The following is a 22404-nucleotide window of genomic DNA, read 5'->3' as shown; positions in this document are numbered from 1 at the left end:
GTAGGTCTTAACGTCTTGTGTTTGTAAGGAGCTGCCTGGTCTCCTTCACAGTGGAAGAGATATGGCAAGTAGTGGCAGTAGACCAGCAGACATTCAGTTGTCTTTATGGGATGGGCCGGTAATACTCTGCCTTTGACACGCCAAATTTTTTCACCTCCTTCGTCTCTCCTTGCTCCATCGGCATGTCCTCCTCAGTTTTGGTCCGAGCCAATAAGCATGCAGAGTTTGATGACCAACACATACTTTCTGACAGTGCTGACCCAGGTGTATGGGTTTATGGACTAAATGTACCATTGCCTCAATGCACCAACACTAGTCTGAATGCACCGTGTACCATGGTCCGAATGCACCGAGTTATCTGGTCCTAATGCATCACTTCCTAATTACAGTGCTTCTTTCCTTGTGGTCCCAATGCACCAACTTAATTCACATAACACCTGCTCTTTGGGGAACTGTAGGTATCTATATTCACTTTGCAGGATTATTTTTTTTTTATATAGTGAATCATTTACAAAATCTAAATACAATAAGAATATTACAAAACAAAACCAACAAATACATTATGCAATGAGAAGAAGATTAAAACCAACCAGTTAAAATGCTTTATTTCTTATGGTCCCAATGCACCAACTTATTTCACTTAACTCCTGTTCTTTGGGCAACTATATAGGTAACTATATATATTCACTTTGCAGGATTATTTTCTTTGATAAAGTAAATAATTTTAAAATTCTGAATAAAAATAGAACATTACAAAACCGACAAACATTATGCTTTGAGGGAGAAGTTTAAAACTTTACTACCTCTTAATTTAAACCACAAGCCTGACTGTTTTTGAATAAAAATAGAATAATACAAAACCAACAAGACACTTCAAGGCTTCTGCCAGAAAAATTCATAGCCTATAGACTAAGCTAGGGTACATAAAATTAAATAAATATTGATATCAAGTATGATAAAAGGGCAAATGGTATAAAAGCTTTAGTAAAGAAATAAGACTCTCTATTCTTTAAATTACCTAATAACTACTTTTAACAAGCTAAAAACTTTGATATTTAACCATTTTCTAGTAAGAATGACAAAAATTTGATATCAGAATCAACCAGACAACAAGTGCATTTTTATGCAGTGTGGTGGATTCAGACTATTTACAAAATGGTGCATTCAGACCAGGCTGATGGTGCATTCGATCTAGGCTAATGGGGCATTCGGTCTGGTGCATTCAGGCAATGGTGCATTTTGTCTAGTTTCTGGTGTATGTGCCGAGCTCTCCCCAGGTGAGACTGCGGCACATGGTAATGGCTTGCCCCCAAACATACTTCTTTGTCAGCTGCACCTGATATGTCTGTTTCACTGAAGTACATCCCTTGGTATTCAGGGCACCCCATCTTTTGCTGTAATTCTGGACCACTTAGCTTCAGCTGAGGGGTTCCCTGTTCCTGCTACTGGTGTTGATCCCCTTTTTGTAGTTACCTTCCCTGCATGAGGTATACCCTGTGGTATACAGGCCATATGTCTCCAAAGCTGCTGTCTGCTTTGGCTAAGCCTTCTGTTGTAGCTGAGGAGAGTAGAGTCATGGACATAGTAAGGTATTAAAGAAATTAGTACGTCTGCCTCCTTTTCGAGCTCTTCCTCCATGTCTTATTCTGACCTTTCTTCCTCTCGTAGAAAGTAGAGGAGGCTAAGGGTTTGGAAACCCTCCCCGAAGAAGTTGCCTCAGTCTTAGTGAATGGTTTAGTTGGTGGGGTATGAGGCTGAACTTCAGTAACAAAAACACTATTGATTAGCAGATCTTGTAAAGATTTTCCACCCCATTCTCTCCTTCAGGTGGATTGGACTGCTGAATGAGTTTGAAGCTTTTAACTATTCATGGTGTAACTTTTGACTCACATCTTAATTTTGAGAAACATATATAATGATAATGTCAGCAAATGCCACAGGAAAGTTAGGTTTTATATAAGTAACTTACCAAGTAATTACATAGCTATTAGTTTGTTCATGAAACTTACCTGTCAGATATATATATAGCTGTATTCTCTGTTAGTCCGACAGAATTTCAAAACTTACGACACACGCAGTGGGAGATCAGGTGGTTAGTACCCATTCCCGCCGCTGGGAGGCGGTATCAGGAACCATTCCCATTTTCTATTCAGATTTTCTCTGTCGCCGGTACTGTCAACACTTGTTTTCAGTACCTCCGTCTTGGATTTCGGATAAAACTTGATTGTCACTTGAGTATTTGTTTGATTTTTGGTTTTTTGACTTGGACTTGTGGCTAGGCATACGCTATTGTGGATTGTTTTGGATTTGGCTTTGTTTTTCCTGGGAGTAAGATGTCTGAATCTAGTTCTTCTAGTTATCGAGTTTGCCGTGTGCAAGACTGTAAGGTGAGGCTACCGAAAATTTCGGTAGATCCTCACACTGTATGCTCGGGTTGTAGAGGACATGTTTGTTTGTTGAATGACCGATGCAAGGAGTGTGAATCTTTGTCTGATGCTAGTTGGAGGACTTATGATTCTTATGTGAGAAAGCTAGAGCGAGATAGGCTCAGGAGGTCTTCCTCCAGAAGTGGTAGGAGTCAGGGTAGTGTGCTTTCACCTGTTAACCCTCCTGTAGACGTAGCTCTTCCTAACCCTGTGGTGTTGCCCCCTAACCCTGGGGTTGTGTCTGCGGATGGTGATGCCCTGGCCATTATTATGTCTTCCATTCGTACCTTGGAAGCTAATATGCTCGCTCTTCAAAGTGCTGTGAAGTGCAGTGATAGTGTCCGTCCCCCTAGTGTTGTGGAGGGGGCGTCAGATCGGCCGTATAACGCCTCTAGGTCTAGACCTCTGTCGGACTCCCAGGACTCAGGGAGTGGGCAAGTCGAAAGCCGCAAGAGGGTTACGCGGACCCCCCACCGATCTGGCGTCCCTTCGGCATGTCCTGATGACGCTTCCCAGGCTGCCAAGGATCGTGCACGGGCACGAATCCTTAAGGATTGCTTCTCTTCCCCCGATTCCTCCTCCCCGCGTCGGGAATGGAAATCTCGGGATTCTCGCCCTTTGAAGAGAAGCTTCAAAGAAGGGGACGCTTCACGTCCCTTTTCTCGTGACGCTTCACGTCCCTTTTCTCGTGACGCTCTTCGCTCTTCTCCGGAGGATTTTGACGCCATCCCACCGCAGAAGAGGACCAGGACGTCATCGGACGATGACGCTTTTGAGCGCTCCGCTCGCTCCAGAAAGAAGGCTGTTGCTTCCCCTGTGAGAAGCAAGAAGGCGTCCCCTCGCCCCTCTTCTTCTCATAGGATCAGTCCTTCTCCTGAGGTAGAATCTTCTCCTACTCGTAAGCTGCTCCTTGGCATGCAGGAGCAATTGGCTTCTTTAATGGCCCAGAAGGAGACCGATGCGTGTCGTCGTCGGAAGGATTCCCGGCTGCCGATCAAGAGGTCTAAACCTTCCCCTTCTCCTTCTCCTCGTTCGTCGTCGTCTCATGCTTCGCCGCCCGCTAGAAGTCCTGTTGCTCAGCGTTTTACTGGTCTTGGCAGGGATCGCAATTTCCCGCTTTCTGATACGCTTCACGCTGCCAGGCTTGACGCCCCTCGCTACGACGACCCTCTTGTTTCTCGTCATGACGCTTCTCATGCCAAGCGTGGCGCTAAGCGTGACGCTTCTCATGCTGCTAAGCGTGACGCTTCTCATGCTGCTCGGCAGGACGCCTCCCTTGCTGCTCGACATGACGCCTCCCTTGCTGCTCGTCATGACGCCTCCCTGGCTGCTCGTCAGGACGCCTCCCTTGCAGTTCGTCAAGACGCCTCCCTTGCTGCTCGGCACGACGCCTTTCTTGCTGCGAGGCATGACGCCTCCCTCGCTGCTCGCACTCACCAGGACTCTCGTCGGATCGATCGTCAAGAAGCTCGTCGGGATTCTCGTCAGGAAGGGGAGAACTCCGCTCGTCGTGACTCTCATTTTGATTCTTCTGCTCGTGACTTTCGTGACTCCTCTCGGACTTCTTCCAAGCAGAAGTCCCTTTTGCATGTTGGTCTGCAAGGACTTCGTCCTTCCGGTTCTTCTCCTGCCCCTTCCGTTGCTCCTGTGGAAGAAGGAGAGCTTTCTTGCGCTTCGGATCCTGCAGTTGAGGATCAGACATCTTCTTCTTCAGCTTCTGCAGACTACCAAGTCTTAACTAGGCTGCTGAAAGACTTGTTTGGGGACAAGTTTCAACCCTCTGCTCCTCGCCCTCCCCCCTCGCAGCTTACCTCGTCTAAGTCACAAAAGTCTTCTGGTTTTGTGAAGATGGCTACGTCTCTCTCTACTAAGAGGGCCTTTAGCAAGGTTCAAGAGTGGATGGACTCCAGGAAGGCTCAGTGCAAGACTTCTTTTTCGCCCTACCTCCATCAAGATTGAGTGGAAAAGCAGGAATTTGGTACGAGACAGGAGAGGAGGTTGGTTGGAGAGTTCCTTCCTCTTCCCAAGGGGATTTTGCCAGCCTTGTGGACGCTCCCAGAAGGTCTCTCCTTTCTTCAGCTAAGGTGTCCTGGTCTTTATCTGAGATTGATCACCATCTGAAAGGCCTTTTCAGGTCCTTAGAAGTTTTTAACTTTTGGACTGGTGCCTGGGAGTCTTGGACTTGCAGGCTCGTAGCCCTGACTCCATTAGCCTGGGAGACTTGTTTAGTGTCCTATCCTGTATGGACAAGGCGGTTAGGGATGGCTCCGAAGAACTGGCTGCCCATTTCTGTGCGGGCCTTTTAAAGAAGAGAGCCATTTACTGCAACTTCACGGCGAAGTCGGTCTCTCCTACTCAGAAGGCAGAATTGTTGTTCGCTCCGCTTTCTAGCCATCTTTTCCCCAACCCTTAGTCAAGGATATGGCCTCCACATTGCAAGAGAAGGCTACTCAGGACCTCCTGGCCCAGTCTTCTAGACGTCCTGCAGCCCCTTCGACTTCTTCCCTTGGACAGACTTCCAAGATTCAGAAGCCCTTTCGTGGAAGATCTTCCTCTAGATCGTCCTCCTTCGAGGCAGAGGTCCCTCAAGAGGTAGAGCCCCTTCTAAGACCAGGGGCAAGAAATGACTCCTTAAACCTTCAGACACCGGTAGGAGCCAGGCTCCTTTCTTTTGCAAAAGCCTGGAGAGAGAGGGACGGACAGCTGGTCCCTCAAGTCATCGAAAAGGGATACAAGATCCCATTCCTCGTATTGCCTCCATTGACTACGATTCCCATAGATCTGTCGCCATCCTATCATCAGGAGAAACAGCAAATTCTCTTCAACCTGCTCGATCAAATGCTCGAGAAGAGAGCTGTGGAGCAAGTCTCGGATTTACAATCCCCGGGCTTTTACAACAGGCTGTTTCTAGTTCCGAAGCAGTCAGGGGGTTGGAGACCAGTTCTGGACGTCAGCAAGTTGAACCATTTCGTTCTGAAGGAAAAGTTCGTAATGGAGACGTCCCAGTCGGTCATGGGAGCCCTAAGACCAGGCGACTGGATGGTTTCTCTCGATCTCCAGGACGCCTATTTTCACGTTCCTATACATCCTCTATCGAGGAAATACCTGAGATTTGTCCTGCGGGGACAGGTATTCCAGTTCAGGGCCCTTTGCTTCGGGCTCAGCACAGCTCCTATGGTTTTCACGATCTTGATGAGGAATGTTGCAAGATGGCTTCGCCTTGGAGGAATAAGAATCTCCCTTTATTTGGACGATTGGCTCATTCGAGCCTCGTCAATGACAAGGTGTCTGGAGGATCTTCACACGACTTTGACCTTGACGAAGTCCCTGGGACTTCTGGTGAATTTCGAAAAGTCCCATCTGACCCGACTCAGTCCATCGTTTATCTGGGGATTCAGATGGATTCAGTGGCTTTTCGAGCATTTCCGTCTCAAGAAAGACAACTTCAGTGTTTAGAAAAAGTTTCAGCCTTCCTGAGGAAAGAAACATGCTCGGTGAGGGAATGGATGAGTCTGCTGGGGACCATTTCATCACTGGAGAAGTTTGTTTCCCTGGGGAGACTGCACCTCAGACCGCTTCAATTCTTCCTTGCAGAGAACTGGCACGACAAGGAGAATCTGGAAGCTTCTCTGAGTATCTCGCCAAAGGTAAAGAATCACCTTCGGGTGGTGGCTCGATCCTTCGAAGTTGGCAGAAGGCCTTTCTCTTCAACTTCAGAACCCCGACCTAGTGTTGTTTTCCGACGCGTCCATTTCGGGGTGGGGAGCAACACTGGGGAGGGAAGAAGTGTCGGGCACCTGGAGAGGGGAACAGGTGTCCTGGCACATAAACCTCAAAGAATTGGGGGCGATTCAGTTGGCCCTTCTTTTCTTCGAGGAGCGAGTCTCGAACCGAGTTGTCCAGATCAACTCGGACAACACCACGGCCCTTTCATACCTCAAGAAACAGGGGAACTCACTCTCGGTCCCTGTTAAGCGCCTTAGCAAAGGACATTCTTCTGTGGGCACAGGCCCGAAAGATTACGATCCTCACGAGGTTTGTTGCAGGCGTAGAGAACGTCCGTGCGGATCTTCTAAGTCGGCAGCGACAACTGCTCCCGACCGAATGGATCCTACACCAAGAGGTGTGTCAAGGACTGTGGAAGCTTTGGGGACGTCCCTTGGTAGATCTCTTCGCAACCTCCAAGACGAAGAGACTTCCTCTTTACTGCTCCCCTGTTCTCGACCCAGGAGCTCTCTCAGTGGACGCTCTTCTTTGGGATTGGTCGGGGATGGACGTGTATGCCTTTCCTCCGTACAAAGTCATCGGAGAAGTCATCAGAAAGTTTGCGTCGTCGGAAGGGACGAGGATGACGTTGATCGCCCCATTTTGGCCTTCGAGGAATGGTTCACAGAGGTCATGTCCTTCCTAGTAGACTTTCCCGAGATCTCTGCCCATGAGAGTCGATCTACTCAGACAACCCCACTTCGAGAGGTACCACAAAAACCTCCCGCTCTGTGTCTGACTGCATTCAGACTATCGAGAAGCTGGCCAGAGCGAGAGGTTTTTCTAGACCAGTGGCGAAAGCTATTGCCAGGGCGAGAAGACTCTCTTCCAGCAATTTGTACCAATCGAAGTGGACCGTGTTAGGAGATGGTGTAGAAAGAAGGGCATTTCCTCCACCACGACCTCTGTGAGCCAGATAGCAGACTTCCTCTTATTTCTGAGGAGTGATGTGAAACTTGCAGTCTCGACTATAAAGGGGTATAGAAGCATGCTTTCATCTGTTTTTAGGCATAGAGACTTGGATCTGTCTAACAACAGAGACCTTCACGATCTCTTCAGATCCTTTGAAACCTCGAAGGTGCCTCGGCTAAGGACTCCTTCTTGGAATTTGGATGTTGTGCTTGGTTCCTCATGTCCAGTTCGTTTGAGCCTCTTCGTTCTGCGTCATTGAGGAACATTACTAGAAAGACTATTTTTCTAACCGCTCTAGCAACGGCAAAGAGGGTTAGTGAACTGCAAGCCTTTAGTAGGCATATAGGCTTTAAAGGCCATAACGCTGTTTGTTCCTTAAGCCCTTCCTTTTTAGCGAAAAATGAAAGCCCGTCTAACCCTTGGCCCAAGAGTTTGCGAAATCAAGGGTATGGCTGAAATCCTTATTCAAGAGCCAGAGAGAGTCCTTTGCCCTGTTAGGGCTCTCAAAGTCTACTTAGACAAGATCTTGAAGGAAAGTCGAGGTCCCTCAGATAGTTTATGGTGTTCCGTAAAGAGACCGGACTTACCTATGTCAAAGAATGCTCTGGCTTTCTTTCTGAGAGATACGATTAAAGAAGCCCATTCATCCTGTCAAGACTCTGATTTGAAACTTCTGAAAGTCAATGCTCACGGGTGAGGGCGGTTGCGACTTCAGTGGCTTTTCAGAAAAATATGTCACTCAGCAACATTCTGGGTGCCACATTTTGGCGGAGCAACTCTGTGTTAAGCTTCACACTACCTGAGAGATGTGAAGACGACATATGAGAACTGCTTCTCGCTAGGACCATACGTTTCATGAGATACTTTCCTGGGGGCAGGGGATGACACTCATCCTATCCTATAGAAAATGGTTGGATAGTGTTTTTTATGGTTGTTGGGTCGACTGCCTGTGGCGGACTTCCCAATCGTTAGCTTTAGTTGCGTTATCCTAACTTAGTTAGGCTTGGTCAGGTGGTTGGTTTTTGCTTTTTTGCCCTCATTGTATGGTCAATATGGTCTTGTCACACTGTGGTCACGTCCCCGTTGACAGATCATCTAGAACTCACCAGCTATACAGGTCACACCCTTGCTGGAGACTCTAGTTAAGCAGAAGCGGACTTGGGTGACAGTAATCACGAAGTCAGCTATGCTAACAGGTAAGGAACCAAAATATCTTCCACCTACTTGTAGTGTGTTTTTCCAAATCCTATTCTGTCTGTACCCACCTCCAATGGTGGTATTCAGCTATATATATATCTGACAGGTAAGTTTCATGAACAAAATGATATTTTAATGATAAAATAAAGTTTGTTCATACTTACCTGGCAGATATATATATTCATAGTGCCCGCCCACCTCCCCTCAGGAGACAGTGGCACTAGAAAATCTGAATAGAAAATGGGAATGGTTCCTGATACCCGCCTCCCAGCGGCGGGAATGGGTACTAACCACCTGATCTCCCACTGCGTGTGTCGTAAGTTTTGAAATTCTGTCGGACTAACAGAGAATACAGCTATATATATATCTGCCAGGTAAGTATGAACAAACTTTATTTTATCATTAAAATATCATTTTTATAGAAGTAACTTACCAAGTAATTACATAGCTATTGGTTCCTAACCTACAGCAGCTTAAAAAGTCAAAATTTGCATGGCGGCACTTCTATCGATTTTGCGTAGGTGATAAGGTGCCAGCCACTATCCTGGACTCAAAGGAACAACTTAGCAGAGAGCTCAGTTCATTTCCTGCTGGCTTCCGATCAACATCGGGAGTTTTTCCGCAGCTGCTTTGTTGCTTTTTGGATAGTTATTTGCCTGATCTTGGTGAAGTATTCAGAATTTGTTGTCATTGTGGTTGTCGCTGTGGCTTTCAATCGCTGGTGGATTGATGATCTGGTTAACTTTAGGACTTGCTTTAGTTAACAATGTCAGATTGTAGTTCATCCAGTATTCACTTCTGTTCTGAGGGGTGTAAAACTGGGTTAACCAAGTTTTCTTATAATTCTCATACTAAATGCACTAAATGTAGGTGGCAAGAATATAGTAAGGATAATACTTGCATAGAGTTTTAGGATTGGGAGGATAAAAAATGGAGAACCTTAAAGTCTCATCTATAAAAACTTGAAAGAGATAGAAAGAGGAAGGCAGGCCTTGGGGCTGAGAATAGGGCCAGTAAAGATTCTACTCCTTTTGCTAATGTAGGGGATAATAGAGCTGTTACTCCTCCAATTCCTCTTGTTTCTCCATTCTAAGTCCTCCTACTCTACCATCTACTCCTGTTCCAGGTTCCCATGATTCCGCTTTCCATGCCATTGCCAGCCTCGAATCAAGCTTCAATCAGAAGTTTGGATAATTATCCAATACTATTATGGAGATGGGGTCTGCTATTAGATCTCTGATGGAGAAAAATGTGAATAATGACAGTGCAGTGAGAAGTGACAGTGTTGTGAATGTTGAGGAGGTGGCTGTCTGTCCCACCAGTGTTCGTAGATGAAGGTCCCTGTCCTGCTCCCCCACATTGGGGAGAAGACATGCTGGACTAAGCGCCATTGGAAAAATGTTCCAGTGCATCAGCTTTCCTCAGATTTGGAAGCTTCCAGTCCAGACAAGAAGTGTCTGTATCGCTACCCTGCTTCATCATGCCCGCTCAAGAGACATGCGGATCTTGGCGATACCTCTCCTCTGGCAGTCAAGAGGTACAGGGAGGTTAGCCCACAACCTTCCTGCAGCTTGCAGGACCAGTCTGCTTCTGCAGCTCGCCCTCGTCGGCTCCCGCTGACTCACACCAGACTTCCACTTTTGAGCTTCCAGCACCAACAGCTGAGCGCCCAGCCACTTCTTCCGGGTGCCAAGCACCTTCCTCTCATCAGCCACCATCATCATCGGTTCAAGAAGATTCATTAGCCCCACTTCAGCGTTGGTTAACGGAGCTTATGAGTTTTTTGAAGAAAACCTCTTTAGTTCCTGAAACCAAGAACAAGTCTTTGTCTCCTATCTCTTCAGAGGAGGATGATGTTGTTCAGGTTACGGTCCCCTCTTCAGCATACTCGTCTCTTTTGTGATTTCTCCTGGATAGCTTTCCAGAATTCTTTGTTCCTGCTGCTCCTACTTCTCCTGCTTCTATCTTCCTCAGGAGAAAGCAGTCGTCAGAGGGTACCAGGTTGCCCAAACAAGTTCTTTGCTGCTCCTCCTTGAGGAAGACTCTGCGAGAGGTACATGACTGGCTGGCCTCTAAGAGAGAGCAGGGCAAAGCAACATTTGCTTTTACATCCAGCAAGTTATTGAAGATGAGATACTCGTTCTCTGCCACCGCGGAAGCTCCTTCCTTGGGAGTTTGTGCCTCCTCCCAAGGGGACTTCTCCAGTCTGGTGGATTTGGCTCATAGAACAGCCTTTTCTGTGGCCAAGATAATGTTTTCCTCCTCCGAACTTGGTCACCTTATCAAGAACATTTTTAAGGTTTTTGAGATTTTTGGTTTTCTCGATTGGGCCACCTGGGCACTAACAAGAAAGATCAAGGACTGTCCAGATCTCGCTGAAGACTTTGCTTCTGATTGGCTGGGAGTTCTTTCATGCGCCAATAGGGCAGTTAAGAGACAGCTCTTCAGAACTCGCCTCTCTCTTTTCAGTGGATGTCCTAAAAAAGAGGGAGCTCTGATGTTCTTTCACCTTGAAAGGAGTCTCACCGACACAAAAGTCAGCTCTACTTTTCACTCCTTTAGGTAAGTCTCACCTCTTTCCACAAGTCACAGTGAAGAGGAATCTTTCAGACTTGCAGAAGAAGTCTACCACCCACCTGTTAGCACAGTCCACTAGGCATCCGAGGGAGTCTGTGCCTTCCACATCAAGATCGTTCTACCCCTTACAGCCTCAGCCCTTTCATGGTGGGGAAGACAAAAACCCACACTAAACCCAGATCAAACTTGCGACTTCCTATGAAGTCCATTAAGAAGGCTTCCTTCAGGAATAACTCCAAGAAATGAGAAGTTGGTCCTCTGCACCCAAGTAGAAGCCAGACTTCTACTTTTTTGGAAGGAATGGGAGCACAGAGGAGCGGAACCTTGGGTGGTCAAGGTTCTCAAGAAGGGCTATGCCATTCCTTTTGTGAAAGCTCCTCCCTTAGTTACATCGCCAATCGCCTTGACAGCGTATTCAGAAGGTTCCATGAAGTTTTTGGCCTTCCCTCAGGAAGTTGAAGCCCTGATCATCAAGAGAGCAGTGGAAGAGGTGCTAGATTGCCACTCAGAAGTGTTTTTACAATCGTCCTTTCATGGTTCCAAAGGCCTCGGGGCATGGAGGCCCATTCTGGAAGTCAGCGCTCTGAATGCGTTCGTCCTGAAGACATTCATGTCTTCAGTGCAGCTGGGGGACTGGATGATCACCCTGGATATGCAAGACGTGTATTTTCACGTTCCTGTTCACCCAGACTCACAGAAATTTCAATGCTTCATTTTTCAGGGCAGAGTACTACAGTTTTGGGCCCTGTGTTTCGGCTTGTCGACGGCCCTGCAAGCTTTCTCATGAATTCTTGCTCCTCTAGGGAATTGACTTCACCTTCTGGGAATCAATATCAACTTACACCTGGACAATTGGCTTCTCTGCTCTTGATCGGAGAAGTGCATGGGAGGCTTGAGAAGAACTCTTCACCTGACGCAGGAGTTAGGCATCATCAGAAACAAGAAGAAATCCCTTATGACACTGACTCAGGAGATTCCCTATTTGGGGATGACACTGAATTCTCGGACTTTTCAGGCTTTTCTGTCACCCAAAAGAGTCGACAATTGCCTTCAGACTGTCAGTCAGTTCCTTGTAACTTCCTTCCTGCTTGGCAATGCAGTGGATGAGTCTCTTAGGGACCCTTGCATCACTAGAGCAGTCTGTGAGATTAGGCAGACTGCACATTAGACCCCTTCAGTTTTTCATGAAAGCGAACCAGTGCATAAAAACCAAACCAGACTCTTTCATCTGCCCAATTACATTGGAAATCAAAGAGGATCTCTAGTGGTGGTCTTATGAAGAAAGACTTCAGGAAGGGAAGTCTCTTCTTCCAGTGAGCCCCGACCTTCAGTTTTATTCAGACGCCTCCGACCTAGGCTGGGGTGCTCTCCTGGACGGCTGGGAAGTCTCCGGAACAACGTTGCAATTGAAGTCTCGCATCAATGTGAAAGAACTGAGAGCAGTTCACCTGGGCCTTCAGTCCTTCTTGGATCTAGTCTGCGGCAAGAAGATAGTAGTGCATGCGGACAACACCACTGCACTTTCTTACATGCGCAAGCAGGGGGCACTCATTCCTTCTCTCTGTAAAAGACAGCGAGGGATCTCCTGTTGGCAGAGGAGAATCAAGTCACTCTTATTACCCAGTTCATTCAAGGGAGAGTGAATGTTATTGCAGACGAACTAAGCTGCCTCAAACAGGCCCTTCCGACCAAATGGACCCTAGACCTGTTAGTCTGCGACAATCTGTGGAGACTACGGGGCAGGCCTATGATAGATATCTTAGCAACATCCAGAAATCACCGTCTTCCACTCTTTTGCTCTCCTGTCCCGGATCCTTGGGCATGGACGATGGATGCCATGCTTCTTGATTGGACAGGCTTAGATATGTACCCCTTTCCTCCCTTTGGGATGATCAGGGAGATAATCAACAAGTTGTCGACGCATCAGAGCACCTCCATGACCCTAGTCGCTCCCTTTTGGCCGAACAAGGAATGGTTGTCAGATCTGATTTGACTCCTGGTGGAATATCCAAGACTCCTTCCACAAAAATGGTCGCTGATTAGACAACCCCACTTCCTCAGATTCCACCAAGGGTTGTCTGCTCTGGCCCTGACAGCTTCAGACTGTCAGGCGCCTCGTCAGAGCAAAAGACTTTTCGCAACAGGCTGCAGAGGCAATTGCAAGGTGCAGACGAATGTCTTCTACAAGCTCTACCAATCCAAATGGGCATTCTTCAGAAGGTGGTGCAGCCACAGTAACGTCTCTTCCTCTGAGACATCTATAAATCAAATAGCTGATTTTTTAATATTCCTGAAGTCTGTCAGGGAATTATCTACCTCTACCATTAAAGGGTATAGGTTGATGCTCAGTTCAGTTTTTAAACATAGAGGAACGGATCTGTCTTCTAAACAAGACATCGGTGACATAATCAAATCCTTTGATTTTATGTAAGGTAAAGTAGTTGTTGATCAAGTGTGCTGTGTATGACTGTTCCATAGGTGTGAATGGTTCTTTAGAGTAAATTATTTGCAGAGCATACCTGAAGCATTGGGATAGGGAGCTAACAATTGCTAACAGCTCAAGTATTTATTCATTGAAGGTGCATTTTGTTCTTATAAGTAACATCAAATTATGTTTAGGAGTACTGTTTGGATTTAATTGTCAGCTTTTTCATTAATTTATGATTTCTTTTCAGATCCATCAGTATTTGCAGCTTTTAAAAATGTTGGAGTGGGAAGCCTTGTTGAATGAATTTACCCATATATCTTAAGATTCACGAACAGGTAACAAAGGTATACCCAGTTTATTAGTTTTTGTTACATAAGAAGTACTTTAGTAATTGTTTCCTGTTTTCTAACTGTTGACTAACGATAGTGCAAGATACATTTATAAAACTTTTCTAACCAAATAGGGGTACTGTATTATAAAAATAACATACTTGTTCTGACATGGTATACAAACCGTGGTTCCTTTACGTTGGGAATTACTTTCAGCGTAGGCTGGAAACGGCCGTTAAACTCTTGAGCAAGGTTGTTAGGCAGTAACTACTGCCAGGTAGGCGGGAATACCCACCTGCCCAGATGTAAACATTCCAGTTTGCTTTTGGCCATCATGCGTTGCAGATGTGGTTTCGGATCTCCTTGCCTGACTGTCGTTAAGCTCTTATTATCCCGGTGGGATCTTAATGTATTTTGTGTATATATTACGTGTGTTTGATATTTATTAATACAAACCCACGATTTGTGATAACCTTGCATAACCCTGCACTGTGTCTTGGTTGACGGCCAAGGGCATATTTAAAGGGGCGTAACTGAGTGGTAATGCTTCTCTCCAGTAGCCCCTTATTTAGATACTGAAGGCATTCCCCTGTACAATCAGAAATACAGTGATCCCTCGTTTATCGCGGGAGATAGGTTCCAAGACTGGCCACGATAATTGAAATTCCGCGAAGTACGAACAGAATATTTATTTATTTAATGTGTACAGTATTTGGACTTTTTAAAACCCTCCCTGTACTCTTAACAACCCACCCTTTACTCTGTTAATAACAGGGACAACTGTTAAACAATATGACTTCAGTAGGTAAGTTTAAAGTACCATATAACAGTGGCTAATTTACTGTGGTAAAGTAGCTATAGTATATGACGTGATCGGCAAGCTTTAAATTTTAAAGAATACAGTATACATACAGTAATAATATATACAGTAATACAATACAGTATCATGTTACTGTACTGTATTACATGTAATACAGTACAGTAACACTTAAGATTAAAAAAAAATAAAGATTGTTACTGTACTCACCACAAAAGAATTTGAAGTAAAACTTGAATGAAGATGGTGATGAATTTGCTGCGCAGTAAAAATGATGACGATGAAGGTGATGATGACTTTTACTGCGCAGTCAATGATTGTATTTTATGTCTCTTCAGATGGCGGTGCCATTTCCTGGGGCACCTTTTCCACTTCTGCGGTTTCCGAAGGTGTAACCGTAGTAGCAGCAGCAGGAACTGGCTCTTTTTTGCGAGGCTGCAAAAACATTGTGATTGGCAGTTGCTGCCGCTGCTTCTTTTTCTGGTCGAAGAGCATCTTGTAGGCAGAATTGAACCGATCGAACCTTATTGTCGTCCCATTCCTGCGACCGCTCTTGCAGTTCTTTAGCCAGGTTGCAGAGCCCGGCGAGCCGTTCCAAAGTCAAGCCAGTTTGGGAGACAACTTCTGTTTCTTGCTGCGCTGCTTCTTCTTCTTCTCTCGCCGACTTCATCAACTCTTCGAGGTCTTTGTCAGTTAGCGGCTGGGAGTGGCAGTCTAGAAGTTCGTCGACGTCGCCCATGGTCATGTCTGCAAAGCCCTCACCTCCAAGGATTGCAGCCAACTGCATAGCTTTCTGTACTGCCAAGTGTTGGATTTCGGCAGGTGTAAATCCTTTGTTGTCGTAAACAACCTCGGGCCACAACTTCTTCCAGCTGGCGTTAATGGTGGCAGGCTTCATTTCTTCCAATGCCTTGTTGAAGGGTCTGGAAACTGGGTGGAGATTCAAGAAAAGGGAGAGAGAGGAAAAAAAAAACAAGAAACAAAAGAGAACTGAGATGGGTGGGTGAGGCTTGATAGTGACGTTTTCGCGAAGTCAAGGTCACTCGTTCGGATTGGTATCGTCGTTGTTGGAATTTCTCCTCATTTTCAAGAACAGACTGACTTAACTGTTAACTTTTGGTACTGCACTATGCTAACAAAAATTACGGCAAGTTGTGAATAAGACTCTGCCAAAATCTCTTACTGATCCAACTATTCTTTTAAAGAAGTTATTCCAAAACCATGACTTAAGGCGTGAAATGCATAGTAGTAGCTTTTACACTAATCACTTATTGACCAACTCAAGTAAGCTGGTCATTAGGGTTTGGTGTTTCGCTTTTCTGGGCTTTGAAATATAAATATTTATAAATTTTTGCTATTTTACGCTTGTTTTGTTGTTCTTAGACTAGGAAATACTATTTATTATTAATATTTTAATGGATTTGATGAGAAATTTTGGGTGTTCATATATCGCAATTTTTCTAGAATTTTCCAGAAAATCCACGCTATATTTTCCATTAATATATATTAAAAACTCCGCGAAGTTGTAAATTAGCGATAACGGAATCGCGAAGTAGCGAGGGGTCACTGTAATAGATTGGGACGTAGTATCTTCGCTCACCTACATTGATTGGGACGTAAGAGTTCGCTTCCCTTCTTGGGCTTCCGTCCTCTGTGTACAAGGGCATGACTACTTCCTTCCTACTTGTCTGAGAGTTGTGGGGCAGGTGGGAGGTTGCGGGCGTCATCGGTAAGTTCCACTTCCACGGCGCTCTTGGTGGCCTCCTCTCCGTCCTTTTCTCTCCCTGTAGGTTCTTCCTTATCTCTCCTTCGGGGAGGGGGCGGGTTGTCAGGCGACCTCTTCTTGGATACCTCCTCTCGCTGCGTAGGGCAGTTCCCCTTGTAGCAAGAGGAGTTTCCCTCTAATCATCTTTGCTTTTTCTCTCAGGTTGACAGTGAGCATCACAGACACAGCAGTAGTTGGCTGGATATCTTAGGGGATATCTCGCATGAAGGAGTCCCGACGTTCATTAGTGTTGCTTCAGGATCGACCACAATGCTGGATGACATAGTTTCACGTCGGGATCGTTCCGACTCTGTTCCTGCCTATGTAGATCAATCGCTGTCATTGCTGGCCTTCATGTATGCTGTGGCAATGCCTCTGGCATATCTGTGGTCCATCTACTCCTGCTCTTCCTGAGTTACAGATAAATGCCAGAAGACTTCGCCTCTCGCCCAACCTGATAGCCGAGGCATCAGGAAGAGTTCTGCTTGACCCACCCTCCTGTAGCAGCTGCACAAGAAGCGGTTCTTTGGGCAGCACATCCCAGTGTGTTCGGGACTGGGAGAGGAGACCTTCCAGCTTCCCTTGCAAGCATAGGCTTTCTCACCAAGCGGCAGTGGCTATAGGTGGATATCTCTTGAAGTCCTCTGCAACGCTCCCAGGGACTGGAGCCGTCTTCGCTGATGGGTGTCATTGCAGAACTCCTTCTTGGGTGAGAGTTGCTCTTCAAGTCTGGACTTCTCGTCTTCTCTGCTGAGGGTTGCTTCTTTCCCTTTCATTTGTGAAGAATGCAGGCCCTTGCGACCTAGTCTTCTATCTGAAGTGGCCTTCTCAGTCAAGATTTAGCTACGGATGAGAAGCTTCTTCGGTCTTGCTGTCCCAGGGAACTGTTTCCTGGGTGGCATGTGACTCGTTGAGGGTTCCTGTCCCATGCTGCACGCACCCTTACAAGAGTCGTTGGATAGAGATGTGCCTTCATAGGACCATCTCTCATCTTGCTCTGGCCTTGGCATAGAAGATGGAAGAATAGGTGAAGGGGATCAATACCTCGAGTCCTCGGATGTCGTAGGTGGACTCCGAATCCATCGGCATCTATTGTCGGGTTCAAGTTGTCCTTGTTCCCCTCCTCCTTGGACTTTGTATCGATGATCCAGATTGTTCGTTACTTTGTTCTTTTAGGGAGCTGTGGTACTTTCCAAAAAGGCTTGACATTCCTAACCTGGATGTCTTCAACATTTTTGCTAGTACTCTCTCTCCCAAGGAAGAATTGTCTAAGGACACATCTTCCTCCTGGCTTTGTGAAGCAATCAAAGGAGGTACTCGGCAGCTGACGACAATGATGCAGGTACCTTCCACCCGAGAGCTCATGAAGCCGATGGCTTGGTCCATCCCTCGCATTCTGGAAGTTTCTGTTGGGCTGGAAGCAAGACATGGTCTCATGGACCACACTCTTGTCTTCCTATGGTCTTGCCCACAGGCCCTTGGAACCTTTTTCCTTGGCCCTGTGGTGGCTGCTCAACAAGTTGTGTTTTCTTACCCGACTCACTCAAGAGGACGAGTAGCATCTCGCCTAAGGTGTTGCTTCTGGAAGTGAGATACCAAGAGTGACTGGCCTCTCTTCCTCCTCCTTCCCTGTCCTTCTGCTTCTCCTCCTTCGGAATGAGATTAGGACTCGAACCAACACGTGCTGGACCTGGCGCTGATGCGGTAGGACTACACATCGAGCACCTGTTCTATTTTTCACATAGAATCATAGAAGCAATTCTGCTCCTTCCTCTAGCAAGGGGAGGAAGGAGAGTCTGGCAGTAAGGGAAACCCTATCTCAGCTTTTCCTTACTGCCTCTGACTCTAAGATTCTTCCAGCCTATTTTGTATGAGTCAAGTTCCTTACTCATGTGAAAAGGTCCAGTATCTGACATTTGATCTTGCAGTTCCTACACTCCGATCAATATGTCAGAGGCTTGGGTACTCCTTCTCGCTCTTTCGACCAGGGGGAGTATCCCAGGTTTGCAGAACTCCAGTCAGTTCTGGAGGCTCACTCAGATTCCTCCCTCCAACCAGTGAGTCTTCCTACTGTAAAGGACCGATGGTTTGCATATTGTGTCGGAACAAATCACAATTTTTGAAAGTAAATTGCATTTTTCCTAACTATACAAACCTGAGGTCCTTTACATTACATATTATGCCCACCTCATGCCACCCCTCAATCTGAACTTAGACCGAAAGGCAAACTGGAATGTTTACATCCGGGCAGGCAGGTATTCCCGCCTACCTGGCGGTAGTTACTGCCTAACAATCTTGCTCAAGAGTTTAACGGTTGTTTCCAGCCTACGCTGAAAGTAATTCCTAATGTAAAGGACCACAGGTTTTTATAGTTAGGAAAAATACAATTTACTTTCAAAAATTGTGATTTTACAGTGATACATTGTCCATCAGTGTTTCTCAAGTTAATTTGGGAACAATGGGTCATGGTATGCTATTTATTTCTAGAGCCTAGCAATTTAAATTCTGATTATGCTAGTTGTGCTCATAAAGGTCAAGAAGAGCCTTTAAAATGTATCATCATTTTCTGTGCACTGTAGGGATTACTTAATGTTCATTGCGGTGTCCCTTCGGCCCCTAGCTGAACCCCTTTCATTTCTTATATATATTGTTCCTCTGTTCTTATTCTCTCTCTTCTGTCTTACTTTCCACCCTCTTCTAACAATTGTTGCATAGTGCAGCTGTGAGATTATTCTCCTGTTACAACTTTTAAACCTTTTTATTCTCAATTTCCTTTTCAGTGCTGGCTGACTTTATAGGTCCCCGCACTTTGCCTTTGGCCTAAACTTTATATTCCATCTAAAATTTGTCATCAGATTTTTCATTCTCTGTTGTTTGATACTCTTGTTTTATGTACTTAATTGTTTTTATGGAAAACAAAAAATACAAACCATTGTCCTACATGTGCCATTACTATACTTTGAAAAGAAGTTACTTGAGAAGAAAAAAATTTGTACAACAGAATTGTTCTTCCTCTTCAAAGGCCCATCCTACCACCACAATAAGGTGGACCTCCTCCCTCTCTTCTGCATTTGAATTGAACTGAATTAAATATAGAATTTAGACCAAAGGCCAAGCACTGGGACCTGTGTGGTCATTCAGTGCTGAAACGGAAATTGACAGGAAAAGGTTCGAAAGGTGCAACAGGAGGAAAACCTCGCAGTTGCACTATGAATCAATTTTGGGAGAGTGTGGAAAGTAAGATGGAAGAAAGAGAATATGAAAGGAGGTACAGCCAAAGGAACGATGGAAAGTAAGGTGGAAGAAAGAGAATATGAAAGGAGCTACAGCCAAAGGAACAAAACATGTTGCAGTTAGAGGCCGAAGGCACGCTGCAAAGAACCTCAAATAATACCTACAGTGCACCGCAAGAGGTGCACTTAGGGCACTACCCCACTACGGGGTCTTCTGCATTTGGAAATCCTTTAATCCATTTATAGTCTGAAATATTGCGATCTGCTACATTCAGTGCATTATGTTTAATTCATCCCCCACACCTCTCCATTGTCCACATGATAAGTTTCCTGAGGTTTTTTTGCTATAACCTTGTCAATCATGCTATGCCCACATTCACAGTTGAGTGTCCTCAGACATACTGTATTTTTTCACCCAAACAGATGAAGAGCAGTTTCTGAATTCATGCTCAAGACCCTCCTTTCAGTTCATGTGCCCAAAGCACTTTACATAGTTCCACTACAAACTTCTGAGCTTTTTGTTTCCTAAACAGTTTCCAGTTGTCTGCATTCATGAATTTTTCTATCATTTCATAACTACTTTATCTTTTCTAGTTTGAAAGGCGCAAGTGTAACATTTGCTACTTTGGGTTTTGTCAGTACTGGTTCATACTTTTCAGCTATGAATATACTCTTCAGTGTTTTATATGTATTTCTGGTAATTCCAGTGATTTTTAGTAACCTTGTTTCATTATTTTGGTTGTATGTAGTTTTTGTTGCCAACTAATTAGCAGTGAGTGGTAGTTTCATCATGAAATTTCCCTTAAATAATCACGGTTTTACTCAGTTTTATTTATCCTGACAAAATCTACAAGTTTGTATTTTATATAGGAGTATTTTTTGGTGGTAAGCTGTCCTTAGTTGCTGAGCTTGTTAATAAGGTAATTACAAGGGGTAAGTAAGTGAGGGGGAGAGGCTCCTCTCCTCTGGCTGCATACCCTCACTTTTTTTGGCTGCTTCAAGTTGACAGTTCTTTGCACCTGCTCTAATGATCAAGGAACCATGACTTATGGTTGCTTAGCTTTTATTCATTGTGTGCATATGTGTATCTGTTCTTAGTTAAGGACAACCCACTCAGCTGACCATATCATCTTGCTGTGGCTACAGTAGACATTTTGATGATTTAAAGTATGCAGAGGAATGGCTAAGGGACATGATCATCCAGTAACCTCATACCGCACTCCACCCTACCTGACCACCAGCTGAGAAGGTTTCATAGGCTTCTGGTTTGCTCTTCCCTGATGCACCATCTTTCTTCTTATGTGAATGGAATACACTAGTGAAGTAGTGTCCAAATCCATCATCTCACCTCTAATAACCCTCTTGTTTGCTGAGGCTGACATGACCAAGTGATTCATTTGGGAGTTCATAGTCACTAGCTGGCAAGAGTGGCTCCTTTGGTTCAAGTTCACTGTTGTTGGAGAAGGTCAAGGGAGATGGTCTAAGGTCAGGAGAATGGTGTTTCTGTTTGGGGGACCATCAATCCTGCACAGCTGGATTGGATGGTTTTGTATCTACTAGTCAGCATTGTGATGAAAAAGCAGCGGGTAGCAACAAGACTCTGATCCTCTGTCTTCCTTTGGTCTTGTAGACCTTAGGATCTCAGACACTCCCAGCCTGTTCCTGTTTCCTAAGGCTGTGGTGCTTGAGCTCTGAGAAAATTGTACATCAACCCTCATTAGAATGATTTTTTTTCTTGGTCCAAAAAAGGTCACTTGGTTTACACCTGATTATCAATTTCAGGCTGTTGAAAGATTATCTTGAGTAACCTCCTTCAAGATGGGAATGTTGGGTTTGGTGTAGCATTCTATCAGGAGGGAGGGCTATCTGGCGCCCTAGGACCTCAAGGATGGTAACCGTAATATTACAAACCTTTCATTATAAATACCTTCGTTTTATGTTTTTCAGGGAATGTATTACAATTTCAAGAACTATGTTTTGGCTTAGCTACAAATCTGCAAGTCTTCACCTAGACTTTGATGTATTGGTCTGACAGTAAGACTTCCAAGGTGTTTAGATGACTGGCTTTTGACGGTGGGAATGGTGGCAGAATTACAACATCAAGCTTTGAGGATTGTGTCAGCTCCTGGGCCATCACATTAACAAGGAGTCAGACCTGGTTCTGTCGACCAGGACAACATTTTTGGATACAGGCATTGACAAGGCTACAGTGTCAGGAGATTGCTATTCATAATTTGGCAATTCCATCTTTAACAAGTCATCAGCCTAGCATTTGTAGTCCCTGACTGGCGCCATCTTGTATCTCTGGAGAAGTTGGTCCTCCCACAGTTGTTTCAGGATGGAGTCATGTAATTTTCAGCTGTCAAGTTGTGGTCTGCAGCATTTCTCCCAGATGTTCACTCAGCCGTAGTCTCATAGGGGGCGAGACCCCTGTCATTTATATGTAGAAATTCTGTTGGTTCTTTGCTCTGTAGAGGGTCTCTTGTTCTTCTTGGTCAGCAGGCAGTGGAACATAGTTGGCAATGAGCAAGATGTAGTATATCAGCTTCCTCATTTTGAAGGCATTTTTATAGACCTCAAAGCTTTTTCTCTATATGATCAAAAGGAATGGTGGTTGGAGTCATGACAGGCAACTTGATAATGGTCACTTAAGGAAAAAATCTGGGAGGAACAATAACGCAGTCTTCGTCATTTAACAGTAAATATCATCTGTGGGGCTCATGCCAAGGTTTCTGCTAGGGAGACTGCATTATCAGACAGTCCTAGCTGAATAAAGCAGGTTCTGCCCCCAGCACTGTTGCTGAATTTGGAGGTCTGCAAGGCACTGTGATGACTGTCTGGGGAAGGAAGGCATAAATATCCACGTCATCCCACATATTCAACTTTATGTTAAGCATCTCAAATCGAGCAGATTGATTGATTTTAGATTATTTGGCATCATAACTACCAAGGTCA

General features: G+C 45.2%; 1 protein-coding gene across 5 annotated transcripts in view; it reads left to right on the top strand.

Annotated features, from left to right (window-relative positions):
* LOC136832753 (uncharacterized) overlaps nt 1-22404 on the top strand; it is a 39052-nt gene that overhangs the window by 1758 nt on the left and 14890 nt on the right. For 3 of the 5 annotated variants that reach the window (XM_067094275.1, XM_067094279.1, XM_067094277.1), the window contains exon 2: nt 13553-13649. The gene's annotated coding sequence lies outside the window, so the exon portion shown is untranslated. The remainder of the gene's footprint in view (nt 1-13552; nt 13650-22404) is intronic. The other 2 variants (XM_067094276.1, XM_067094278.1) reach the window with 1 other exon arrangement.

Source organism: Macrobrachium rosenbergii, chromosome 50 (assembly GCF_040412425.1).
Source record: "Macrobrachium rosenbergii isolate ZJJX-2024 chromosome 50, ASM4041242v1, whole genome shotgun sequence".
Lineage (NCBI taxonomy): Eukaryota > Metazoa > Arthropoda > Malacostraca > Decapoda > Palaemonidae > Macrobrachium > Macrobrachium rosenbergii.
The sequence above is the reverse complement of the archived record's forward strand: the minus strand, read 5'-3'. Positions and strand labels throughout refer to the sequence as shown.